The following is an 8,775-nucleotide window of genomic DNA, read 5'->3' on the forward strand; positions in this document are numbered from 1 at the left end:
CTTGTCGTTAGAGCTACTGCTAGTGATGTCTTTAGAGCTACTACCTGTCGTCAGAGCTACTACCGTCAATGTCTTCAGAGCTACTACCTGTTAGAGCTACTGCTTGTCAATGTCTTTAGAGCTACTACCTGTCGTTAGAGCTACTAGTCGATGTCTTTAGAGCTACTACCTGTTAGAGCTACTACTTGTCAATGTCTTTAGAGCTACTACCTGTTAGAGCTACTACTTGTCAATGTCTTTAGAGCTACTACCTGTCGTTAGAGCTACTAGTCGATGTCTTTAGAGCTAACACCTGTTAGAGCTACTACTTGTCAATGTCTTTAGAGCTACTACCTGTTGTTAGAGCTACTACTTGTCAATGTCTTTAGAGATACTACCTGTTAGAGCTACTACTTGTCAATGTCTTTAGAGCTACTACCTGTTAGAGCTACTACTTGTCGATGTCTTTAGAGCTACTATCTGTCGTTAGAGCTACTACTTGTCGATGTCGTTAGAGCTACTACCTGTTGTTAGAGCTACTACTTGTCGATGTCGTTAGAGCTAATATCTGTCGTTAGAGCTACTACTTGTCGATGTCGTTAGAGCTACTATCTGTCGTTAGAGCTACTACTTGTCGATGTCTTTGGAGCTACTACCTGTTGTTAGAGCTACTAGTCGATGTCTTTAGAGCTACTACCTGTTAGAGCTACTACTTGTCAATGTCTTTAGAGCTACTACCTGTTAGAGCTACTACTTGTCAATGTCTTTAGAGATACTACCTGTTAGAGCTACTACTTGTCAATGTCTTTAGAGCTACTACCTGTTGTTAGAGCTACTACTTGTCAATGTCTTTAGAGATACTACCTGTTAGAGCTACTACTTGTCAATGTCTTTAGAGCTACTACCTGTTGTTAGAGCTACTACTTGTCGATGTCTTTAGAGCTACTACCTGTCGTTAGAGCTACTACTTGTCGATGTCGTTAGAGCTACTACCTGTCGTTAGAGCTACTACTTGTCGATGTCTTTAGAGCTACTACCTGTTGTTAGAGCTACTACTTGTCGATGTCTTTAGAGCTACTACCTGTCGTTAGACCTACTACTTGTCGATGTCGTTAGAGCTACTACCTGTCGTTAGAGCTACTACTTGTCGATGTCTTTAGAGCTACTACCTGTTGTTAGAGCTACTACTTGTCAATGCCTTTAGAGATACTACCTGTTAGAGCTACTACTTGTCAATGTCTTTAGAGCTACTACCTGTCGTTAGAGCTACTACTTGTCGCTGTCGTTAGAGCTACTACCTGTCGTTAGACCTACTACTTGTCGTTAGAGCTACTACTAGTGATGTCTTTAGAGCTACTACCTGTCGTCAGAGCTACTTGTCGATGTCTTTAGAGCTACTACCTGTCGTTAGACCTACTACTTGTCGCTGTCGTTAGAGCTACTACCTGTCGTTAGACCTACTACTTGTCGTTAGAGCTACTGCTAGTGATGTCTTTAGAGCTACTACCTGTCGTCAGAGCTACTACCGTCAATGTCTTCAGAGCTACTACCTGTTAGAGCTACTGCTTGTCAATGTCTTTAGAGCTACTACCTGTCGTTAGAGCTACTAGTCGATGTCTTTAGAGCTACTACCTGTTAGAGCTACTACTTGTCAATGTCTTTAGAGCTACTACCTGTTAGAGCTACTACTTGTCAATGTCTTTAGAGCTACTACCTGTCGTTAGAGCTACTAGTCGATGTCTTTAGAGCTAACACCTGTTAGAGCTACTACTTGTCAATGTCTTTAGAGCTACTACCTGTTGTTAGAGCTACTACTTGTCAATGTCTTTAGAGATACTACCTGTTAGAGCTACTACTTGTCAATGTCTTTAGAGCTACTACCTGTTAGAGCTACTACTTGTCGATGTCTTTAGAGCTACTATCTGTCGTTAGAGCTACTACTTGTCGATGTCGTTAGAGCTACTACCTGTTGTTAGAGCTACTACTTGTCGATGTCGTTAGAGCTAATATCTGTCGTTAGAGCTACTACTTGTCGATGTCGTTAGAGCTACTATCTGTCGTTAGAGCTACTACTTGTCGATGTCGTTAGAGCTACTACCTGTTGTTAGAGCTACTACTTGTCGATGTCGTTAGAGCTAATATCTGTCGTTAGAGCTACTACTTGTCGATGTCGTTAGAGCTACTATCTGTCGTTAGAGCTACTACTTGTCGATGTCGTTAGAGCTACTACCTGTTGTTAGAGCTACTACTTGTCGATGTCGTTAGAGCTAATATCTGTCGTTAGAGCTACTACTTGTCGATGTCGTTAGAGCTACTATCTGTCGTTAGAGCTACTACTTGTCGATGTCGTTAGAGCTACTACCTGTCGTTAGAGCTACTACTTGTCGATGTCTTTAGAGCTACTACCTGTTGTTAGAGCTACTACTTGTCAATGTCTTTAGAGATACTACCTGTTAGAGCTACTACTTGTCAATGTCTTTAGAGCTACTACCTGTCGTTAGAGCTACTACTTGTCGATGTCTTTAGAGCTACTACCTGTCGTTAGACCTACTACTTGTCGCTGTCGTTAGAGCTACTACCTGTCGTTAGACCTACTACTTGTCGTTAGAGCTACTACTAGTGATGTCTTTAGAGCTACTACCTGTCGTCAGAGCTACTACCGTCAATGTCTTCAGAGCTACTACCTGTTAGAGCTACTGCTTGTCAATGTCTTTAGAGCTACTACCTGTCGTTAGAGCTACTAGTCGATGTCTTTAGAGCTACTACCTGTTAGAGCTACTACTTGTCAATGTCTTTAGAGCTACTACCTGTTAGAGCTACTACTTGTCAATGTCTTTAGAGCTACTACCTGTCGTTAGAGCTACTAGTCGATGTCTTTAGAGCTACTACCTGTTAGAGCTACTACTTGTCAATGTCTTTAGAGCTACTACCTGTTGTTAGAGCTACTACTTGTCAATGTCTTTAGAGATACTACCTGTTAGAGCTACTACTTGTCAATGTCTTTAGAGCTACTACCTGTTAGAGCTACTACTTGTCGATGTCTTTAGAGCTACTATCTGTCGTTAGAGCTACTACTTGTCGATGTCGTTAGAGCTACTACCTGTTGTTAGAGCTACTACTTGTCGATGTCGTTAGAGCTAATATCTGTCGTTAGAGCTACTACTTGTCGATGTCGTTAGAGCTACTATCTGTCGTTAGAGCTACTACTTGTTGATGTCGTTAGAGCTACTACCTGTTGTTAGAGCTACTACTTGTCGATGTCGTTAGAGCTAATATCTGTCGTTAGAGCTACTACTTGTCGATGTCGTTAGAGCTACTATCTGTCGTTAGAGCTACTACTTGTCGATGTCGTTAGAGCTACTATCTGTTGTTAGAGCTACTACTTGTCGATGTCGTTAGAGCTACTATCTGTCGTTAGAGCTACTACTTGTCGATGTCGTTAGAGCTACTACCTGTCGTTAGAGCTACTACTTGTCGATGTCGTTAGAGCTACTACCTGTTAGAGCTACTACTTGTCGATGTCGTTAGAGCTACTATCTGTCGTTAGAGCTACTACTTGTCGATGTCGTTAGAGCTACTACCTGTTGTTAGAGCTACTACTTGTCGATGTCGTTAGAGCTAATATCTGTCGTTAGAGCTACTACTTGTCGATGTCGTTAGAGCTACTATCTGTCGTTAGAGCTACTACTTGTCGATGTCGTTAGAGCTACTACCTGTTGTTAGAGCTACTACTTGTCGATGTCGTTAGAGCTAATATCTGTCGTTAGAGCTACTACTTGTCGATGTCGTTAGAGCTACTATCTGTTGTTAGAGCTACTACTTGTCGATGTCGTTAGAGCTACTATCTGTTGTTAGAGCTACTACTTGTCGATGTCGTTAGAGCTAATATCTGTCGTTAGAGCTACTACTTGTCGATGTCGTTAGAGCTACTACCTGTTGTTAGAGCTACTACTTGTCGATGTCGTTAGAGCTAATATCTGTCGTTAGAGCTACTACTTGTCGATGTCGTTAGAGCTACTATCTGTTGTTAGAGCTACCACTTGTCGATGTCGTTAGAGCTACTATCTGTCGTTAGAGCTACTACTTGTCGATGTCGTTAGAGCTACTACCTGTTGTAGAGCTACTACTTGTCGATGTCGTTAGAGCTAATATCTGTCGTTAGAGCTACTACTTGTCGATGTCGTTAGAGCTACTATCTGTCGTTAGAGCTACTACTTGTCAATGTCGTTAGAGCTACTACCTGTTGTTAGAGCTACTACTTGTCGATGTCGTTAGAGCTAATATCTGTCGTTAGAGCTACTACTTGTCGATGTCGTTAGAGCTACTACCTGTCGTTAGAGCTACTACTTGTCGATGTCGTTAGAGCTACTACTTGTCGATGTCGTTAGAGCTACTACTTGTCGATGTCGTTAGAGCTACTACTTGTCGATGTCTTTAGAGCTACTACCTGTCGTTAGAGCTACTACCTGTCGTTAGAGCTACTACCTGTCGATGTCTTTAGAGCTACTACCTGTCGATGTCGTTAGAGCTACTACTTGTCGATGTCGTTAGAGCTACTATCTGTCGTTAGAGCTACTACTTGTCGATGTCGTTAGAGCTACTACCTGTTGTTAGAGCTACTACTTGTCGATGTCGTTAGAGCTACTACCTGTCGTTAGAGCTACTACTTGTCGATGTCGTTAGAGCTACTACCTGTCGTTAGAGCTACTACTTGTCGATGTCGTTAGAGCTACTACCTGTCGTTAGAGCTACTACTTGTCGATGTCGTTAGAGCTACTACTTGTCGATGTCGTTAGAGCTACTACTTGTCGATGTCGTTAGAGCTACTACTTGTCGATGTCGTTAGAGCTACTACTTGTCGATGTCGTTAGAGCTACTACTTGTCGATGTCGTTAGAGCTACTACTTGTCGATGTCGTTAGAGCTACTACTTGTCGATGTCGTTAGAGCTACTACTTGTCGATGTCGTTAGAGCTACTACTTGTCGATGTCGTTAGAGCTACTACTTGTCGATGTCGTTAGAGCTACTACTTGTCGATGTCGTTAGAGCTACTACCGTACTTGTCGATGTCGTTGCCATTACTACTTGTAGTTGAACCTGTATCCTGCAGCTGTTTGCAGCGTGCTGTCTTTTTGTTCTTAGTTCCTGTTTGCTGGTTCCTGTTTTCCAGTTTGGCTGTTCCTGGTTTCTGGTTTGTGTTTTTACCTTTTATTTTAGGACATTAAATTATGTTTTCCCGCACCTAGCCTGCCTTCTCTGCATGTTGGGGTTCGTCACCAACAACTTGTGACATGCACAATTCAATAAAAGTGTTTTCAGCCTGGATTTAAACATTTAAACAAGATTTGTCTCAAATCTTTTGGAAGAACTATTCCAGATTTTTAAAGTGGATGAAACTGAAGCGCAGCCTGATTCTGGACTCAGACCTCCCTGAGGTCCTCAGAGATGCTCCACATGTCAGACATGTACTTTGGCACATTAGGACTGGTGCACAAGTAGAGTCCTTTTAAAGTTTATTCTCCAAGCAACAGAAAGCCATGAGCACTGGACTAATACTTCCTGCTTCTAGTCAGGACTCGAGCAGCAGCATTTTGATGTGCTGCAGCTGCTATACAGCTGGTCTAGAGAGCCCAGTGACATGTACGTCTTGAGGCACAACTCCATACAGTGTTCATCCAGTAAGTCTTGAGGCACAACTCCATACAGTGTTCATCCAGTAAGTGTTGAGGCACAACTCCATACAGTGTTCATCCAGTAAGTGTTGAGGCACAACTCCATACAGTGTTCATCCAGTAAGTCTTGAGGCACAACTCCATACAGTGTTCATCCAGTAAGTCTTGAGGAACAACTCCATACAGTGTTCATCCAGTAAGTGTTGAGGCACAACTCCATGCAGTGTTCATCCAGTAAGTGTTGAGGCACAACTCCATACAGTGTTCATCCAGTAAGTGTTGAGGCACAACTCCATGCAGTGTTCATCCAGTAAGTCTTGAGGCACAACTCCATGCAGTGTTCATCCAGTAAGTGTTGAGGCACAACTCCATACAGTGTTCATCCAGTAAGTGTTGAGGCACAACTCCATGCAGTGTTCATCCAGTAAGTCTTGAGGCACAACTCCATGCAGTGTTCATCCAGTAAGTGTTGAGGCACAACTCCATGCAGTGTTCATCCAGTAAGTGTTGAGGCACAACTCCATACAGTGTTCATCCAGTAAGTCTTGAGGCACAACTCCGTACAGTGTTCATCCAGTAAGTCTTGAGGCACAACTCCATACAGTGTTCATCCAGTAAGTCTTGAGGAACAACTCCATACAGTGTTCATCCAGTAAGTGTTGAGGCACAACTCCATGCAGTGTTCATCCAGTAAGTGTTGAGGCACAACTCCATACAGTGTTCATCCAGTAAGTGTTGAGGCACAACTCCATGCAGTGTTCATCCAGTAAGTCTTGAGGCACAACTCCATGCAGTGTTCATCCAGTAAGTGTTGAGGCACAACTCCATACAGTGTTCATCCAGTAAGTGTTGAGGCACAACTCCATACAGTGTTCATCCAGTAAGTCTTGAGGCACAACTCCATACAGTGTTCATCCAGTAAGTGTTGAGGCACAACTCCATGCAGTGTTCATCCAGTAAGTGTTGAGGCACAACTCCATGCAGTGTTCATCCAGTAAGTGTTGAGGCACAACTCCATGCAGTGTTCATCCAGTAAGTGTTGAGGCACAACTCCATGCAGTGTTCATCCAGTAAGTGTTGAGGCACAACTCCATACAGTGTTCATCCAGTAAGTCTTGAGGAACAACTCCATGCAGTGTTCATCCAGTAAGTGTTGAGGCACAACTCCATGCAGTGTTCATCCAGTAAGTGTTGAGGCACAACTCCATGCAGTGTTCATCCAGTAAGTGTTGAGGCACAACTCCATGCAGTGTTCATCCAGTAAGTGTTGAGGCACAACTCCATGCAGTGTTCATCCAGTAAGTGTTGAGGCACAACTCCATGCAGTGTTCATCCAGTAAGTGTTGAGGCACAACTCCATACAGTGTTCATCCAGTAAGTGTTGAGGCACAACTCCATACAGTGTTCATCCAGTAAGTCTTGAGGCACAACTCCATGCAGTGTTCATCCAGTAAGTGTTGAGGCACAACTCCATGCAGTGTTCATCCAGTAAGTGTTGAGGCACAACTCCATACAGTGTTCATCCAGTAAGTGTTGAGGCACAACTCCATACAGTGTTCATCCAGTAAGTGTTGAGGCACAACTCCATACAGTGTTCATCCAGTAAGTGTTGAGGCACAACTCCATGCAGTGTTCATCCAGTAAGTGTTGAGGCACAACTCCATACAGTGTTCATCCAGTAAGTGTTGAGGCACAACTCCATGCAGTGTTCATCCAGTAAGTGTTGAGGCACAACTCCATACAGTGTTCATCCAGTAAGTGTTGAGGCACAACTCCATGCAGTGTTCATCCAGTAAGTGTTGAGGCACAACTCCATGCAGTGTTCATCCAGTAAGTCTTGAGGCACAACTCCATACAGTGTTCATCCAGTAAGTGTTGAGGCACAACTCCATACAGTGTTCATCCAGTAAGTCTTGAGGCACAACTCCATACAGTGTTCATCCAGTAAGTGTTGAGGCACAACTCCATACAGTGTTCATCCAGTAAGTGTTGAGGCACAACTCCATACAGTGTTCATCCAGTAAGTGTTGAGGCACAACTCCATGCAGTGTTCATCCAGTAAGTCTTGAGGCACAACTCCATGCAGTGTTCATCCAGTAAGTGTTGAGGCACAACTCCATACAGTGTTCATCCAGTAAGTGTTGAGGCACAACTCCATACAGTGTTCATCCAGTAAGTGTTGAGGCACAACTCCATACAGTGTTCATCCAGTAAGTCTTGAGGCACAACTCCATACAGTGTTCATCCAGTAAGTGTTGAGGCACAACTCCATACAGTGTTCATCCAGTAAGTGTTGAGGCACAACTCCATACAGTGTTCATCCAGTAAGTCTTGAGGCACAACTCCATACAGTGTTCATCCAGTAAGTGTTGAGGCACAACTCCATACAGTGTTCATCCAGTAAGTGTTGAGGCACAACTCCATACAGTGTTCATCCAGTAAGTGTTGAGGCACAACTCCATGCAGTGTTCATCCAGTAAGTGTTGAGGCACAACTCCATGCAGTGTTCATCCAGTAAGTGTTGAGGCACAACTCCATACAGTGTTCATCCAGTAAGTGTTGAGGCACAACTCCATGCAGTGTTCATCCAGTAAGTGTTGAGGCACAACTCCATACAGTGTTCATCCAGTAAGTCTTGAGGCACAACTCCATGCAGTGTTCATCCAGTAAGTGTTGAGGCACAACTCCATGCAGTGTTCATCCAGTAAGTGTTGAGGCACAACTCCATGCAGTGTTCATCCAGTAAGTGTTGAGGCACAACTCCATGCAGTGTTCATCCAGTAAGTGTTGAGGCACAACTCCATACAGTGTTCATCCAGTAAGTGTTGAGGCACAACTCCATGCAGTGTTCATCCAGTAAGTGTTGAGGCACAACTCCATACAGTGTTCATCCAGTAAGTCTTGAGGCACAACTCCATGCAGTGTTCATCCAGTAAGTGTTGAGGCACAACTCCATGCAGTGTTCATCCAGTAAGTGTTGAGGCACAACTCCATGCAGTGTTCATCCAGTAAGTGTTGAGGCACAACTTCCACCTGAAGGCCAACAGTCCACATCTAGTTTGGGGTTTAAGTGAAGCCAGTAGATCTGACACTAGGAGTTTTAGTACAATTATGAAGCTACTTG

This window comes from Entelurus aequoreus, linkage group LG14 (genome assembly GCF_033978785.1).
Source record: "Entelurus aequoreus isolate RoL-2023_Sb linkage group LG14, RoL_Eaeq_v1.1, whole genome shotgun sequence".
Taxonomy (NCBI): domain Eukaryota; kingdom Metazoa; phylum Chordata; class Actinopteri; order Syngnathiformes; family Syngnathidae; genus Entelurus; species Entelurus aequoreus.